Genomic DNA, 19734 nt, shown 5'->3' with positions numbered 1-19734 from the left:
CTGACTCCTGAGAACAAAGGCGCTCACCCTTGGGGGGGGTCAGAAAATCATCTTGTTGGTGGCAGACTTGTGTAAACTAGTCTGTCAACCTACCAGCATTTGGTAGATTTTCAAGGTGCACCCCTAAAGTGCCCTCTGGGTGCATATATTAATAAATCCATCACCGAGATCAGTGAGGGTTTATTAATAAGGGATGTTTGATACCAAACATCCCTATTATCAGTGAAGCCATAATGTAGCTGGGGAACCCGTATTGACCAGTGTCCAGCACATGTATTTAAAATGGCTTCTCTGTTGGCTTACTATGTCTAAGAATAGACAGACATATTAGGGGCATATTTGGTCTTTCAGACATGCCCTCACCTGTAAAATAATGAACCCTGCCTTAGGGCTGTAACGCCTGCTCTAGGGTGACCTACAAATATTACAGCCCTCGTACCTCACTGGCAGAACCCAAAGGATTTGTCTCCTACCGTTCACCTCGGAACCCAAGCAGATCGTCTGTGGAGTCCTCCTAAGTATCGGCCCTCAGCCCATCCCTGTTCAACACCTACATAACCTCCCCTGGCCATCACTGTCAGATCACACAGACTCAACGTCATATTCTATGCCGATGAGGCACAGCTTGTTCTCTCACAAAAGCTAACCTCCATACATGCATGATGAACTTAGCGGACTGGATGAAGGACAACTGTCTCAAACTCAACACTGAAAAAACTGAAGTCCTCATCTTTAGGAACAACACCTCGTCATGGATTGACACATGGTGGCCCGCTGAGATTGGCACACCCTCTGCCCCAACAGACCATGCCTGCAACCTCGACATCATCCTGGATAGCAAGCTATCCATGAAGAAACAAGTCTATGCTGTCTCACCCGCCTGCTTCCACACCGTTCACATGCTCCACAAGATCTTCAGGTGGCTCCCAGCAAACACTAGATGGACTATCACACAGGACCTCATCACCAGCAGTCTGGGCTATGGAAGCACGCTCTATGTAGGAATCATAGCATGCCTCCTAAAAAGACTCCAGACAGTACAAAACTCAGCAGCAAGACTCGTACTTGATCTCTCCAGAAGGACCCACATCACACCCCATCTCAAGAAATACCACTGGCTCCCGATTCAGAAGAGATGCCAGTTTATGATGCTGACCCACACCTACAAGGCCCTGCACAACGAAGGTCTAGCAAACATCAACAAACACCTAACATTCCACCAACTGACCAGACACCTCCGATCAGCTTCTCTCTCCCTCGCGGACATGGATCTGTCGAGCCATCAGCAGGGGGCGCTCTTTCTCACACCTGGCAGCCAAGGCTTAGAACAACCTCCCCCTTCACCTCAGGACCACAACGTCACTCAAGCGATTCAGAAGAGAACTATAGACATTGTATAGTTGAATGATTATACCTCCATGCAGCCGCATACAGCTCCAGTGCCTCAAGACCCTCACAAGTGATTTGCTGCGCTCTATACATGTGTGATTGTTAGGGGGCATTGCGTGTTTTCACTTTTTGGAGCACCTTGTCATGCAGCCTGCAGTGACAGTGTGTATGGGTTTGGTGCTGAGTCCCTTAGAGTGGCCCACATTATGCTGCAGCTCCTAGGGACCCTCTTTAGTACCTATGCCCTAGGTACCAGAGGTACCATTTATTGGGGCCTTACAAAAGGCCTGGTCACTTGGGGATCAAGTGACCAGTGGTCTTGTTTTTGAGGAAGGAGCTCTGGCATGGAGTGCATGGTTGCAGGAACCCAGTACACTTCAGTCAAAGTTACATCGGAAACCGGGCAAAAAGTAGGGCTTGGCGGGGGCTTCTGCAACCAGAATCCAGTTTCCTTCAACACCTTACTACGCACACCTGCTCTCATCTGAGAGGGGTGTGAAATGAGTGGCCAGTCCATCCCCACACCTTACTATGCACACCCATCATCTAAGAGAAAAGTCTGAAAGGAGAGGCTGGTCCATTCACACACCGTACTATGCACACCTTTCATCTGAGAGAGGTGTGATAGGAGAAGCCAATCCATCCACACACCCTTCCACCTACTACCAAAGTCTGGGGGATAGTTGTGAGCTGAGAGGCCAGTTTTCCCCCATACCCTGCTATGCACACCTGTCATCCAAGAGAGACGTCTCATCAGAGAGGCTTGTGTCCCTCCACACTCTATGTACAACTGTCATCCAAGGGAGATGTCAGTGGAGATACCAGTCCCTCCACACCCTGCTATGGACACCATTCATCCAAGAGAGAGCACTATGTGGAGACGCCAGCTCCTCCCCATATCCTAGTAGGCACACCCTTCATCCAAGAGAAAGGTCTCGGGGAGAGGCTAGTCTCTCCCCACATCCTACCACGCACAGCCATCATGTAACAGCAAGGTGTCAGTGGAGAGGGCAGTCTTTTCCCACACCCTAATATGCCTAGCCATGATCTGATAGAGAGGTCTCATTGAAGTGGCCAGTCCCTCAAAAAACCAAAGGTTAAAGTAACATTCAAGTGAGGTGTCATTAAAAAAAAGAAAATTCGGTTTTCAATAAAAAAAAAGAAATTTACTGAAAAAACTAAAAGTTTAAGTAACATTATAGTTAGGTGACTTTATCAATTACAACATTAACGTATTAAGTTGAAAGAAACACAGAAATTCAGAAGTTGTATTTAGCAGCACAATCTATAACTTAAGCTCCTTCCATGCACTGCTGATGACCTCAAATATGACATCAGTCATCCTCAAATATGACATCAGTCATGACATGTTCTGTGACATCATTTATGACCTCACTCATGACATCTCAAATTATATCATTGATGACATCACTGATAACATAATCCAATGAGGGCTAGTTTTTTTTTTTTTACAGTTTACTTAGTAGCGAAGAACTACGATATTATGTTTCTACTTAATTTTGTAGAGCCTAGGTCCAGCTGATGGGTTTAAGTGTTTACAAAACACATGTGCTTCTAATGCACCATAAATGTGTACAGGTAATGACCACATCATAAAACTCTGGATTCAAGAATAACTGTGTGTAAGCGACAGTTGAATTGGGTTCAGTATGTTCTACACAAGGTTTTTTGGTACAGCAGAAAAAGTTTTCAGTAGGGCAAAGATTTTATGTTCTACATACTAAGGGGGTCATTAGGAGTTTGGCAGTTCGCGGAGCGCCGGATTAAGAATTTGGTGGTTGGACCGCCAGAAGACCACCAGCACCGCTATAGTAGGTGCAGTGGGGACCGTGGCAGTCGTGACCACAGCGGCCAGTGTTGGAGATCCCGGCATTGGGAACGCCATGGCAATTACTACCTGCAGGACTGCCAAGCTTTTAATGACTATCCCACTGCCATGGAAAGCTTGGCAGTCAGGCAGGTAAGGGGTTCAAGACAGGGAAAACCAGAGAGTACGGCCCCATGGAGGGTGAGGCGGAGGCCTACGTGACCCCCCCCAAAAAATTTGGAGTTCGGGGGCGCACTGTGTTCCATGCGAGACGTGGTGCACGGGCACAGTCCTCCGGTCATGCCGACAGGTAGGGATGCATGGTCGGCAGTAGCTCCATTATACTGCCACCTGCATCCCCACACCAGCCCCGTGCGGAACTTGTAATCCATCGCTCATGGGACCATTAGCCTGGCACAGCTCGAAAGACTGCCATCATGGCGGTCCGGTGTTCTGCCTACCAAACTTGTAATGAGGCCCTAAGTATTGTAAGCAGCCTTGAGTTATTAGATCAAATTTTATGACGAGACTGGAGGCTAACATTATTGCATTCTCCTTTAATCCCACCACTTCCAGCAAGCAGCCCCTTTAAAGAATATGGAACAATAACAAAGTTCCAACTTTTCAAAATCAATAGAACACTCAACCATCTTCCTTCTTGTTTTGCTGCTGCTTCAAAGATATGTACCCACTGAAGGCTCTAAGTGATTATTTAGGATAAGAAGTTTTGAGTGTATTTTTAGGAGTCAAAAATATGTTTAATTGCTGTACATTTGGCTCTGCGTGAGAAGGCTGTGCGTATAAGTGGTTTTTCATGTATTTCCTAATTTAGAGGGATAATAAATAGGTTTTTTTAGGGCTTAGCAATAGAAATGATTTATGTATCAAAATAGCAGCCTGAATAGTTTAAACGTGTTTATTTATTTGTATGTTACAAATAATTTTCTAACCTCCTAGTTACGTTGGGCACAAGTTGCCTTTGTTCTTCTGTGCACACAGAATGTTCTGTAGCACGACGGCAGGATGTTCAGAAGTGTGAGTCTTCAAAACTACGGAGACACACACTGTTTGTTGATTTCTCCATTTACCGCTACTATGAGCACTCTTCAGCCAAATTTTGGAAGGTGATACCGCTTTGGTAAGTGGTTGTAAACGGGGGTGTTTTAAGATTATTAAGAGCATATGGAAAGTTGACTGAGTTGAAACCTGAATAACTGAAGTGGTAGAAATAGAACTAGTTAGACTGGCTCATTCTTTCAGGTAACGTGGTGGCGTGATAGCTGCCATCTTTAGGAGTTGGGACGCTTCAATGATACGCTTGTCTATTACAGTTTGGGCTACAGTTTTCGGTTTCTCCAACCGTTTTTAGGATAAACAGCTGGCGTTATGCAGTTGACTGTGTGAGGTTGATAACTGTGCAAGTAGGTTGTCCTAACTTCGTCTGAACGTTGTTTCTATTATATTACTGTAAAATAGTACAATGAGATTTTTGGAGTTAGAGAAGAGAGGGGTTGGGATTACTGTTTTAACTGTTGGATTATATTTAAAAAATGGGAGAACTTAGTACATTGGGAAGTAGGGAGTGTTCTTAAGAAGAGAGAATTTTTAACATGCTCTCCAGTTGTTCAACAGAGTTTAACAATAAAATGGAAATAAAATGGATGACTTACTACAAGTAAAGAGAATAAGCAATCAGGATGAGAGGTATTGGTCATCCAGAGAAGGCCCTGTGGAGAAAACAGGAGGAAAAATGACTAGAAAAAGGAAACGTTTAATAGAGGATGTGGCGAAGTCTAAGAAATTTAAATCTGGTAAACCAGAACAGGGGGTTTGTGAATGCACAAAACCAGAGGGTGTCTTGGACACACAAGGGGTCCAAAGAAAGGGTCCAGAAAAGAATAAAGACTTTTAGGACACGCAGATGCTCTGCAGTTTTTTTTGTGATGGTTCATCTGGTAGTAAGGAGGTGGAGCTTAGTTGCTCATCAGACTTTGGCTCAGACGGAGAAAATAGAAACCGTGATTTAAGAAAAGAGCCCTAAGGGGGCCTGATAAGTGGAGAATCAGATCCACTTACTGATCCGTTGGGCAAATTCATGTTTTACCCATTACTTATAAAGCATCCACTTTCTCGTACAGCTCGTGTGGATGAATTTGTGGAGACATGGTTAAGAAGACAAATACTAAAAGATATCAGGCTGCGTTTGAGATCTGAGGGCACAGACCTAGTTTGGAAAAAAAGTTTTGTTGACCCCCTGAGCTAGATGCTAAGAATTTAGCCTTCACAGGTAGAGGAGGTCGAGACCCATGGAAAGGGCTTGATAAAGGTTTAAAGATGTGCCAAGATAGACTTTTAGATTTGACAGGTCCACTGACTAAAATATTTAATTTGGATGAGGAGGCTTATGTTTCTCAAAAAAAGAAACTTAGATGAGCTTAGACAGTGGAATCAGAGAGCTGTGTGTTTGTTAGGGAATGCTAAAACAGTGATTGATATCTGTGGAAAAGAGAAAAAATATTTTACTAAAAATTGACCTGAAGTTGGTTGAGCTGCAAGTAATGAGACAGGACACGCAGCAAATTGATTTTTATTTGGGAGGACTTCATAAAAGAGATTTCAAAATACGTTGGAGCATTTTGTTCCCTGCAAAAATCACGATGAGAAACTAAAAATGTTTTTGACAAACGTGTTTTTGGAGGGGCCGGAAGAACAAAAAATCAGTTTACGAGTAACACGGGTATCGCAAGACAATCTGTTAGACCCAATATTTATCAGATCTCATACCAGTCAGGGATTTTTTTTACCCTCAAAGACAAAGATCCAAAAGCAGAGGAGGTTGTGGTGACCGTTGAATCAGGAGTTCAGGTAAGACAATACTCTTAAGTTATCCCCTTAAAGTTGGTCAGCAGACTTACTCAACTTTACAAAAATTGGACTTTGGGAACAGGCGTTTGTTGGGTCTTGGAGACAGTGCAAGGTTATCCCATAGACTTCATAGAGGAACCAGTTCAAGATCATTATTCAGGGCTGATTCAGTTCAATGCATAAAAAAACAGTTAGGTGGGTTTCTAAGCAATATTTTTCTTGTAGAAAAAAATAGAAAGAAATGAGACCTGTGATAACTTTAGGAAATCTGAACGATTGGGTGGAGTACCACCATTTCAAAATGGAAGGCATACATTTTTTGAGAGATGTTCTATTGACAAGGGGACTGGTTGACTTGATTAGGTCTGAAAGACGCATTTCGATTTGGGAACCACCATCAGAGGTTTCTACATTTCAGATGGGAAGGAAAAATGTGGAAATTTGTGTGTTTTCCATTTGGCCTTTCATCAGCCCCTTGGGTGCTTCACGAAGGTTCTACGTCCAGTGGTGGCTTTTCTGCGGGAGAGAGGCATACGTCTGATTATTTATCTCAACAACATTTTGTTAATGGACCAAACAAGGTGAAAATTGTAGAACATGAAAGGATGACAGCATTGTTTTTGGAGGATCCGGGTTTCATAGTGAACAGACAGAAATCTTGTCTTGTTACATATCAGGAGACTCTATTTTTAGGGTTTACGATAAATACGGTGGAAGGCCAATTGAAGTTGCCACAATAGAAACTAAAGAAAATTTGGAAAGAAATTCAAAAGATGTTGAGCTCAGAGAAGATATTGTTGAGGATATTAGCAAGAGTAATAGGTTTGGTGTTGTCAACGATACAAGCCATTTTTCTAGGTCCTTAACATTATCAGACACTTGAGGGATTGAAAGCCAGACATTTGAGGAGTGGCCTGAGACACTCAGAGGAAATTATACTCACGGAGGAGACAAAGGGAAAATTGGTCTGGTGGTTATGGAATGTGGAGGCATGGAATGGAAGAGGAAAGTCCAGAGATAGTAATAGAATCAGGGGCAAGCTTGGCAGGATGGGGAGCACGTTGTGGTACGGTTGCAACAGGGGGGATATGGTCAGAGGAAGAAAGCAGCCTTCATATAAATTGTCTGAAATTGTTAGCCGGTTCATTTGCAATAAGAAGTTTTACAAAGAACAAAGCAAATTGCTCAGTATTGTTGACCATGGACAGTATCTCGACAGTAAGGTACATGAGCAAGTTAAGGGGTGCGAGATTGAAGGATCTAGCAAGTTTTCTGGGATTATTGTTTGAATCAGATATTCTAGTACAGGCAGAACACATTCCAGGTCTGAGCAATGTGGAGACGGACTGGTGTTCAAGGAATTACTAGCGAACTGGTTGCTAAACAGGATGATTTTTCAGAGGTTGATGTTTCTAAGTGACCCATGCTCTGTGGATCTGTTTGCAAACAGGTTGGTGACCAGACCCGAATTCAGCAAGAATAGTTGCATTTCGGCAGGATTGGAGAGGTCTCAGGCCTTATGCTTTCCTCCCATTTTCGATGATATCTCAGGTGCCAAGTTTGATTCACAAGTGTGTTGGTAACACCACTTTGGAAGACAAAAGGTTGGTATCCTATATTCCTGAAAATGTCAGTAGAGCTACCAGTTTTATTGCTTGTGATTCAGGACATTTTAGGTCCTCAGGAAGAAGAACACGATATGGTGAAGTCAGGTAAGCTGAGACTGGTGGCTTGGAAAATTTCAGGCATGTGTTGGAAGTCTCAGGACTTTCACAAGAAGCTGCAACCCTTATTAAGGATTCCTGGGCTCCTGGAACTAGAAAGATGTATAGACTGGTATGGCAAAAATGGGTTTGCTGGTGTGTGGAAAGGGATTTTGATCCTGCTGTTTTAGTGAATGTAGTGGAAATGGTTAATTATGTGTGTAGGTGACAGGTGAATTGTGTTCATTATGTTCCACACAGGGTTTTTTCGTACTGCAGAAAACGTTTCCAGCAGGGCAAAGATTTAACATGCTATCTACACTAAGTGTTGTAAGCAGATATGAGTATTTAGACCGGATTGTCTCAGCGTGACATTTTCTACAAAACATAGGAGACAGTGTGCACCAGATACTTGCCTGTGTACGTGTGCTTGTTTTGCTTTAGAAATTGGGTTATCTGCAAATTTTTTCATCATTGATTGAAGGCCGCAGGTAGTATGATCTTTAGCACCTTCAGACCTTGTTTATTTTAAATGAATAGTCACTCTTTGGACAAGGCTTGCATAGAATGTACACTCTTCGTAGTAGATACTTTTTAAGACTCTGCAGGCAGTGAAACTTTCATGAGAAAATATGGCACAAACCGTGTGGTACAGAGTAAACTCTCTCCGTAGAGTAAACTGTGTTAATAGTACCAACTTTTCTACTTATATCAACTTCATTTCTCAATGTAGGTTCAGTGGCTGTCACGGGGTTGATCCAGGTAAAATCTGTCCATAGTAGGAGATTAGTTATGTAACAGGGCTTCAGTATCTGGAGGAACTTAATTTCCCAGAAGAGTCGTATAGAAATTGAACACTGTGGTTCATTGGTCAACATGAACACTGACCCTATAGCATAAACTTCACGGGTAACAGTGTTGTACACAACACAAGCTTTCTTTACCTATGGGAGTTGTATGCATGAATCTGGAATCTGAGAGGAGCCACAAACTTCCTTCCACCCAGCATTCCCCCAAGTCTCCTGATAATAAGGGCACCTCACTTGTGTGGGCAGGCCTAGTGCCTGCGACAGGAAATGCCCCAAAACACAACAGAGACACATCACATTTTCCCAAAGAAAACTAACCTGTTTTTTGCAAAGTGCCTAGCTGTGGTCTTTGGCCTCTAGCTCAGCCGGCACATAGGGAAACCTAGCAAACCTATACATGTTTGAAAACTAGACATCTAGGGGAATTCAGAAATGGGTGACTTGTGGGGCTCTCACCAGGTTCTGTTACCCAGAATCCTTTGCAAACCTCAGAATGTGGCAAAAAAAAAATCACTTTTCACTCACATTTCCTCCTCGTTTTCCAAGGGGGCCGACCCTGGTCGTGACGTCGTCGGCCAGTGGCAGACGCCTGCACTAATGGAGTTAATCTCGGTTTCTTGACGGCTTCTGCTCACTCTTAATCTTATCCTCTTGATCAGATTTCCCCTATATCCTTTAAGGACTACCATTTGCCCTTGCATCACATGGATGATGTTTCTTGCTCGTCTTTTACCAATTCTTTTCTTCCTCTTATAATATATGCAGCACCTACCACCTTTTACTGTCACTTCTTCTCACAGATGCATTCATCCTGTTTTTCTACTGTCTTCTCTTCCTCCCAGTGCTTAATTTGTCTTGCACCATCCCTCAATCTCCTTCTCTGTTCTACTTCTTGTTCCTCCCTCTTTCTTTTCCTGCTTTCCAATCTCTTATCAGTTTGTTTTCCCCCTTTTTGCCTTTCCCTTTTATCACTCTTTATGGGACTCTCTTCTTTGACTCATCCCATTTTCTTTCCCCCCTCATTCAACATCTTACACTTACCCTCCTACCATATTATCTTGGTCCCACTTTTCCAGGCCGTTGATGATGTTGTACTAGTTGTGTTTTTCCACTTTTCACTCAATTGCTCGTTGGAGTTTTTGTTAGGTTTGTTCATTCATGTCCCTTTTTGTTGCATTTCTTTCCAAGTCTTTGAAAGCACATAAGTATTTACAAGGTTGCTTCCACATTCAAACTTCTGCTGTAACTTCACTATATAGGTAGCGTAGATGTTGTGTAGCCCTCTGTCTGGGCAAAAGAAAGATGCCTTTTGAAGCTGTTGTGCCCCTAATACCAGATTAACCTAGCAAGCATTTTCTGGCAGCAAACTGTACCAGGTTGAGTTTTTGCCTGGGATGCACACATCAATTGTCTTATACACAGGTTACAATAGTCTGACCAGCACTATACACATCTGCTTGACCTCCCCTTGACATTGCTGGCCCACTTAGATAAACATTGATGGGTCCTTTCCAAACCTGTTAGCCACAGCGTGCTCTTGTAAACAGTCAATGTAAGTCCTGACATAGGGGCTCTGCTGTCCTCCCTGGGGACTGAATACAAAGTAGGGGAAGAGGGATGTATTGTAGAAACATCTTTAGGCACAGTCCCATCCTAAGGTGGTTTGTTAGATAGAGACTCCAACCAGGCCTTAAAAACAAATAAAAGATGTATTAGCATAGAAAACTGATTGAAAATAGATTCATGAAATTTTAACCATTATTACATGACAGAAAAATAAAAAATAAACTGATAATATAGATTGAAGAATACATTGAGCACATTTTCATAGCTTTACAAATGTCGTGTAATTATGAATTCTAAGAGCATACAGTGTTTTGTAGAGCATGACTGCATTTTATCGTACACTTTTTAAGTCTCTTCTGATTTCTAATTTTGCATAATGAAAGAACATGCTACAGATACAGACATAAATACAAATCTTTTCTTTTCAAGATCTGGTTCATATAAATGTAAAGTGGATCCTAATAGTATTGTTTAAGAATCAGCATTAATACCAGGATATACCCCGGATCTAACAAAATGAAAACTTTTAGCCCAAAATTAGTTGACTTTAGGGCACCACCCCATCATTTTCCACTAATCCCCTATTGTATTATTTTGATATCTAAAACTAGTTGGCAAAACATTTGAATAATTGCTATGCAGGGTTATAGTAAAGCATTTATTTTGCATACAGATTCAGGCAATACCACTGAAAATGCAACTCTAGAATCCTCTATACGCAACTGAGAAATACTGCATCATGACCTCACCTGCTGAGCCTCACAGCATAGTAGCCTGACTACCTAGCGTTCAGTCATTTAGACCTACAGGTGGAATGCAGGAACATCCTGGTGCGGGGACTTGCGCCAACAGCCACAAAGATGTATAATACCAAGTGGCAGTGTTTTTGTGTCTTGGTCAGAGTCAAAGGATTCCACCCTGTGTCTATGTAATCCTATCAAAAACTTCCATACTCGCTATACCTTGCCTAGACTGGTCCTAAATACTCATCAGTTCGAGTCCATCTGGCAATAGTATTGAGGTGTAGGAGCACAGAAGACTTGGTGTCCATCATTTTCTGGTAGAGGATTAGAAAACAGTTTATTATGAGACTTTTCATAGCATTTCCTTCTGTACAGCACTCTTTGCAGTCCTGAGACTTCAACACTCTCTTGAGCCAGCTTATGCTACATCCCTTCAACCAATCCCGTTTAAAGTTTATTTCCTGGAAGATAGCACTTGTCCTGGGGGTTACATCTGCAAGAAGAGTAGAATAAATGCAGGTATTTACTGCGAAAGAACCCTTTATCGTCTTTACAAGAGACAAGGCCACCTTACAGATCAATCCTAAATTCATATCTAAAGCCCCTCCTGCCTTCCATCTAAATGAGTTTGTCATTCTATGCTATTTTACCCCAGGCCCACAACATGAGTGGAAAAATCATTGCACTTGTTAAATATACGCAGGTGCATTAGATTTTACATAGACAAGTCAAAAGGCATATGGTCATCTGTCCAATTTTTTGTGTCCTCCGGCCATGCATGGAGAGACTGACCCCTGCCCAAGTAAAGGATAGCACGTTGGCTGTCAGCCTGCATCACGGTCTCCCTCCGCAAAGCGAAGTGTTCACTCCAGGCAGAGTGAGGATGCATTCCACCAGAAGCATGGTGACAATAGCTGTACTCTACACTGGGGTGCCTTTACAAGAGATCTGCTGTGCAGCTGCTTGGAAGAGCAGCTACACGTTCACTAAAAACTAATGGCTGGACATGAATACAGGAGCTGACTTTAACAGTAACCTTTTTCAGTAAAGGTGAGCCTGCTTCCTGCATTACTGTTTGCTGTTGTAATTCAAGCATATGAATATATGAAAGATCCAATTCTGGAGAAAAAAATGTGTTATATACCTATATCTCCAGTGTTAGTATCGTTCATATATTCACAGATGACACTCCCAACTCCCCTGTCGCCTTCATATTAAGTACTCTACTCTCATCTGTGCTGTGACTTCTCAGGTGAGTAGGAGAGCTTACCACTTCCACCTCACTGGCTGAAGTTCAGGTTGTTTTAGATGAGGTGGATGTGCCATTAAACAATCACTTGTTGGAGTGTGTGATCATTTTAACACTGTTTCTGCTATTTAGAGTTACCAGGGAATCCCAGCCTGACAGAGGGCGTTGACTCAAGCAAATGAATATTCAAACTATACCAACGCTGGAGAATCAAGTAATACCCTGCAGTAGCTTTGAATCCGCTCTCAGATTTTCAGTGGCCCATCACAAATGAAATCCTACTTCTTCCAGTTTCTAGAATGCACCAATTTTGGGATTGACAGTTTCTTAAGGAGATACATCAATGGGTTGCAGGGATATTGTAACTGCTAAGCAGATGAATTATCTCATACTTACATTTCTACATGTAGATAAATCAGTCATCAAATCCTTAAACAATTTATTAAACACTAAATTTGTAACTGTTTTTTCTAAGTGCAAGATCGTGAAGAACTCTTCCATTGCATTTAAAAAAAATTGAGGGTATCAAAGTATTATAACCTAAAGTTTGACAAAATTAATAAACCGTATTCTGTAACAGTCTTTATCTTAGGCAGTTGTATGCAAGTCTCTGTCCTTTCCAAATAAAATCAGATAATGATTTTTCTATTCATGAAAAAAATATTATGTTAAGTTCACTAACAACATGTTTGAATACAAAATTATAAAAAGAGGAACAATTGAAATTTAGTTCTATGTGACTAATACTTGAGAATGGGAGGGATTTCCATCTTCTGCATAAATATTTATTTGTATTCAGCATTGGAAGTTATTATTTGAATAAGCCCACATAAGATGATGTAATAAAAATTCAGATATCTTATTGAAGGATTTGGAACATAACTTTCCAGTAAATTCGATGGCAAACTACCAGCAGAAGTATTAAACAGCATAGTTTCTGGTTTTTGTTGTTGGACCTTGAAGCCATCTATGTTAGAAAGTTCCTGAATCAGGTCTACAGGGTAAGATGTTGTATCTACCTACTTTGCGATAAAGAATCAAATCGGCTACATAATTTGTTGAGCCATGTGTGGTGTAGGCAGTTGAATCCTATTATCAGAGGATGTTTTAGCACTAAGGGTTTTCAAAAAATGGTGCAAAAAAACACTGAAAACATGGGGCACCCCTGGCGGGTATCTTATCTGCCTGCTCAGAGTTATTTATTACAGTAGCTGTGGCTTTTCAATATAGCTTTCTTAGGATTTGTATAAACTGGCTTGGAAAGCCAGCAGAGACAATGGGCCTCATTATGACCCTGGCGGTGTTCTGACCGCCAGGGTTAATGTGGCGGTATTACTGCCAACAGGCTGGCAGTACATACCGCCACATTATGAGATTCGCTGGTTGGCTGCAGCCAACCCGCCGCTTCTCCACTCATATCGCCATGGCGGTATGAGCCACCAGGCCGGACATGTCTATCTGCTGCCTGGCGGCCGACATAGTACCGCCCATGGCATTATGAGCCAGCCTACCACCGTGGTTTCCATGGCGTTAGCAACGCCACGAAAACCATGGCGGTAGGCCCTACCAGTGATAGGGAATTCCTTCCCTGTCACCGGTAGGTGGCTCCCCCACCCCCTCAGCCCTCACCTGAGACCCCCCCATCCATCCAAACTCAGCCCCCACCCACCCCATACACAAACTAACCCCCCCCACCCTCTCCGATCCAATCACACATCGCAACCCCCATTAACGTACACACCCGCAGACACCACATAATCACCCCCCACTACAGTCACAGCGACCCTTTCCCCACACCCCACCTCCCCTCATACAGACACCCAAACGCATCACACATACACGCATTCATACACACACTGGCATACACGCATTCATACATGCATACTTTCAGACGTATACACATTCCTACACACAATCACACTGACACACATTCACTCACACACATTCACTCACACGCATACAACCATGCATACACCACAACACTCACACATTCACAACACTCACACATTCATGCCCACACTTAGACACACACAAAACACCCACCCCCGTCCCTGTTGGACGCCTGACTTACCTTGTCCGACGAGGAGGTCATCCGGCAGGGAAGGGGCGCTGCTACTGCCAACAGCGCCCCTCCAGCAGAACACAGCCAGGCTGTATTTCTGGTCATAATACGGCTGGCGGAGTCCTTCTGGCGGGCAGTGCTGGTGTTATCAGCGCCAGCTTACCACCATGAGCACTGCCGGATTTCCGCCCTTATTGTGGCGGAGGTCAGTGCTCATAATATGGTGGACGGATGGTAGCTGCATTTGCGGTATGTTGGCGGCTGTCACCGCGGCGGTAGGCGGTATTTACCGCCAATGTCATAATGAGTCCCAGTGTGTCTCAGTTAACCTAATTGATGGCCTTTAGTACATCTTCAATGATGATAGCTCTGGAATTGAATGAGCGGTAATAGCTTCCATCAAAACGTTTGTGTTTGACGTAATCTGTGTACCTGGTAGAATTTTACTTCCCATGGAATACATTTTGTGCTGCTTTGCTAGGTGAATGAATAAACTTTTTACTCATAGTTTGTAAAATTAAGTTAGAAAACTTTTAAAGAACTGTTTGACCCTGGCTTGCTGGTTTTTGAGAAAGCTTAACATGACCGCACCTTTAAAAGAACGTGGTGGGGGCGGGGGAGAGGACTAAAGGATTTCATTGTATAGCCTTCTGACTAAATCTTTCAACTGTGGGATAAATATAACAGCCAACCATCACATCAAAATGTGGAACAACAACACAAAAACCGAACACAATTGAATAGTTTTTTATTTTTTATTTCCCCTCACCAAACTCATTATTCACTGAATATATAATTATTACTTATTTCATTTGTATAATGCAATGACATTAGAATACCAAACAAATGTCGATGTGTTTCAGTGCCCTAGTGTGATACAAACATCCTTCTTCTGGACAACATTATTAAACACGTAAGAACCATACATGCAGTTAGGTAGCGTGTATCTTCAGGCTGTCATATTCAATTATAAGAACATCCTAATAACAAACAAATTATTTGCTTTGAAAGCACAATGCTGTTGACAGAAATGTATGTCTTATTAGGACCCAGACTAGTAATTCTAGCTCGTCAAGTGTCAAATTTGTCAATTGAAATTAATACCGGTAAGCCGGTATAGTGAGTTACCTTGGTAGCAAGACATACATAATTAATTCTTATGATCAATCCCCCCGGGTTTAGTGTTAGCAACATATGCTCAGATCACAGGAGGGCAAATAGAAGGCATCATCATCATCCCCAAGGATGGGGACCGAGACTCCCTTCCTACTATCAACTCGTTATCAAGGCAACCCTATACCGCTACAAACAGACGATTAAAATCCTCTGATGTATATTACCTTCCTTTTGTCATGTCTATCCCGCTACTATTACCGCATTTATGTATCTCGTGGGGCGGATCACTCAGGCCTGAGGTACAGAACAGTGTTTTTTCTATGTATATCTGTAACAATGTAACATTTGTGAATTATTAATTCTTTTCCCAAGAATATTCTCCTAATCCTTTAGAATCTACACTGCTTCCAGAGAGTATACATTGTTCATATCTGTTATTCATATCCCCTGTGTTTTTCAACATAGAACCATATTCCTTACGCCAACCTTTATTGCAATGTAGGAAAGGTGCCTGTAATTATCCCATACACTGTCACTACCGCGTCATACTGACAGTACGAATCTCCTCCTCGCAGGACTGTATTACCTCTATTTCGCTTGTTCCTCATCTGCTCCAAGTGTCGACATAAGCAGTTAGTGATCACATCCAGGTGTCAGCAGCCACATAATTTATCAACTCTACTGTCCCACTAACCGACGCACTCAAACATCGCTCATGACCACTTCACTACACAAACTATCCTTCCGTCCGACATCTCTATGCGAGTCTCCCATCACGCTTTTCCAGCCTCCTACCTCTTGTAATGGTCAGAAGTACTCACAGGGAAGTCGTAATATCCTCCGACATTGATTGCATGGGATATGCGAACAGATAACATAGAGTCCATGTCTCTCCTCACCCTGAAGGTGGTGGTGTCTGGCAACTTAGCAGAGAAAGAATACCAGATGCCTTCTGTGATGGGACATGCATCCGAGGTAGTTGGCGCTTTAAGGTGAGAGGACCAGTGTGGGTAACAATGCTAGGTGAGAATAATTAAAACGTGTATTTAAAAGGTTGACAGACGTGGACTCCACATTTAACTATTTGCATATCCCAAGCTGGGTAGGAGGTCTGTGGTTTAGGGTGGGCCCAGCAGCAACACAGTTGTGGGAGCAGAGCCTTGAGGTTATAGCAGGTCTTGTGAAGTACTGAGGCAGACAGTAACCATAGATCTGCACTCCCACAACTGCTTGACATCTAGAATAAAGCTAGCATGGGGCAGCCTGCAGATAGCTGGTGCATACTGCTCTACACACAACACTTTATAATATAGGTTTGTTTTTATGTATTCGCTTGTGTAGGAGCTAGAGGCAAGGCTGAAACAGAATTTGTTGTTTAACCTAAGTGCCCAGATAGCAGTCCCTGGTGACCGAAGCCTGAATTCATTGGTAGCTCTTCAAAAGGGGCTTCAGGTTGCAACCATGCCAAGTGCTGCTCTTTGCCTCTCACCTCACTGCTAATTATTAAAGTTATCAATGTTCATGAAAACACAGCTTGTGTGTTTTCATGAACACTGCTTGCATGGAGGCACGCCGCCCCAGGCAGCACAGTATGTCTCCTAAAATGAGGATGTCGGGGCACACGTCACTGCATCCCTGAGGTTAATGAGGAGCCATTCGGAGCAGCGATGGTTCTGCCCACCTTCTACAGGACGGTGATTCTAGTCCTGTCAAGAAGTTGGAGAGTGGTGGAGGTGGGGATCCCACCTTGTAACACTGAGCCTGCTGCTCCGTCTGGCTATCTTTGGGAATCGTGTTGTGCTGGTGCTGATGTCCAGCACCGGATTTCTGCCCAGCTACAACCATGAAAGCTTGATGATGCCACAAATGAAGCAAGGTGGGTAAAACAAAATGCACACCAGCCTTGTAAGTGAGAGCTGGTGTCACAGAGGGAGTGGCTACAAGTGCGTTTGAGTGAGAATCAGTCTGTATGTGGGTACGTTTTTGGGAGTGAATGAGTGGGAGTTTGTGAGATGGAGAGAGTAAATGACAGAGGAAGAGTGAGTATGAATGAGAGTTTGTAAGGAATGTTTGTTAGCTTGTCCTATGCTTATGAGTCCGCTGGCTATGGCATACGCGAGATAATTCGTGGCTTATGGAGCACGTAATGTAACATGCTGCCACTGATAACCAGAGGTCATTCGTGGCATAAGGGAGGACGCCCTGGGCAAATTGCAGGCCCTGAAATACTTGGAAGTAATTCTTGGCACTTGGAGGACACCTATAGCAAAATGCTGGTTCTGGGATATTGGCTGTTGTTCTCAGCAGCCATGATACATTAGGAGTTCGGGTAAAAGTAGAAGAAGCAAACCATGAAAAAACACTGGTCTGACATACTGCAGATCATTTTTACTTCTGGGTCGCCCACCAACTATAGGCAGTATTAATGGTACAATTCTGATACTAAGGTGGGCGTATTGCAGGTAAACCTTTACATAAAAGGTACTCTTGGCAAAATACTGGCATTGGTATACTGGAGGTAATGCTTAACTTACAGGGGGCACCTTAAGTAAATTGTGGGGGAAAAAATATGAACCCACAGCAAGTATTATACTGCACCGCTCTTAGAGATCAGTAGTTACCGCTCGCCTATGTTCTTAATAATCAGTCAGTGGCACAATAACTCAGGAAATGCTAGCAGAGCTGTATCTCACAACCTCTGAAAGGTAGTTCTGCTTGTAGAAGAAAACTCCTAATGGAAAACCAGATGAATTCCCTCGAGTGTGGAAAGCAAAAGTTTCAAAGTTAAAGGTCTTCCTGAAATTCACAAGACAAAACCCATGCAGATTGAAATAAATATATAAACATTTCTTGTTTCAAAGATTAAAAGGTAGGAATGTAATTTGTAGACTCATGATATCCTAAAGCTCGTTACAGAGAAGATCAATAGTCGTTATACCCCTTGAGTGCCTCCTTCCTGGCCAACAAGACCGCAGCAAACCTGTAGACATGGAAGACTGACCAGGTGCAGAAAATAAAGCAGAAATCAATCAATCAACAAGAATGTGCAGTGTGGAAACTCATTTTCTTAGTGGATTTTGGCTGACTTTAGAAAGCCCAGAAAATTAAACCCTGTTCTTTATATAATTGCTTATGTAAATAATAAGTAGTAATCTTATTGTGAACAGTATGGTGTTTTTCAGTTTTTGTGGCTAATGCTGATGACTAGGGGGGGTCGTAGTGCTCTTGAACTCAACACAGACTATCAGTGATAGTTGCTTACAGTAGCATGGAGGGTTCAGCGATTCTGGAACGACTTTAGTCATTGCCTGAATATATTTTTGCAGATGAGTGGCCGGTGGAATTTTGCGAGGAGGTATTTGAAGCTGCAGGTCATCCATAGCCCTTGTCCTCAATCTTTTGTGTTACTGAAAGATCACGTTCAGTGTTTGGTAAGTCACTGGATGTAAGGGGGGGCTGCCTGGCCAAGCATGGAGTTTCCTTTTTGTGGTGTCTTCTTTAGTGCTTGAGACATGTTAGGGTTTATGAAAGAAGGCTAGCTGTTGTTGATGTAAGAGAGGGTTTGTATTGCAATTCCTGAGCATGTCCCTGCTTATTTCAATAAGATATACACTGCTAGTAGCTGCGGAGTCTTGAGGGTGAGGGGAAAAGATGAACAAGTATTTTGCAGTTTGTTGGATAGGATAGTATGCTAGTAGCATAGCTTGGAATCCTCCATCCCAGTTGTTCATCTTTCTTGTGTCACCCGTGCTTTTCAGATACTTGTGAGAGTGGCGGGGACATCTAAAGAGAGGTGTACCATATTCCTGGAGCTGGGCATGCACTTGGATGTCCTTTTTCATTTGGGGTGTGCTTAGGAGGTGTTGGGGTGGATGGGAGTGTTGGGAGTGGAGGTGTTCGGGACGGCAATGTTCCCAGTACTAGGTCTTTGCTTGTGTCATCCCCGTACAAACTCACTGCTTGTGGTGTTTAGTGATACCGTCCAGAGCTTAAAACACATTGACAATGTCCTCTAGATCTAATATTGCTTTCTCAGCCTGGTATTTCAGGAGGTGTTACCGTCACTGCTAGTGTGGTGAATGTTAGTCTGGCAGTTAGAAACACTCCTGGGCCTCTTTTCTTAATTAAAAAATAAATAAAAAAAGTTTAAGTAAAAATCGGTTTAGTACCTGGGTTGTTGGTGGTCGGGGATTTGGTGGGCAAGTTGGATGGACATTTTGTCCAGTACTTATCAGAGGTGGGCGAGCCAACAAATTAAAATCAAGAGACGAGGCAAGGTTCTAGCGTGGCTCTAAGAGCCTGCCCATGAGACAAGCCATGAGAATTGTTGGCATGTAATTCAAGCAACAAACAGCAAATATGGTAGTCTTCTCAAAATGTAAAGAAAAGGGTTACTTTACTTTA

The 19734-nt window shown here is 42.9% G+C and overlaps 1 protein-coding gene across 3 annotated transcripts in view; it reads left to right on the top strand.

Annotated features, from left to right (window-relative positions):
• BACC1 (BPTF associated chromatin complex component 1) overlaps window positions 1-19734 on the top strand; it is a 93529-nt gene that overhangs the window by 63443 nt on the left and 10352 nt on the right. The window lies entirely within an intron of this gene.

The sequence above is a fragment of the Pleurodeles waltl genome, chromosome 12 (assembly GCF_031143425.1).
Source record: "Pleurodeles waltl isolate 20211129_DDA chromosome 12, aPleWal1.hap1.20221129, whole genome shotgun sequence".
NCBI classification, from domain to species: Eukaryota; Metazoa; Chordata; class Amphibia; order Caudata; family Salamandridae; genus Pleurodeles; species Pleurodeles waltl.
Note: the sequence above shows the minus strand (reverse complement) of the source record. Positions and strands in the feature narration are given on the sequence as shown.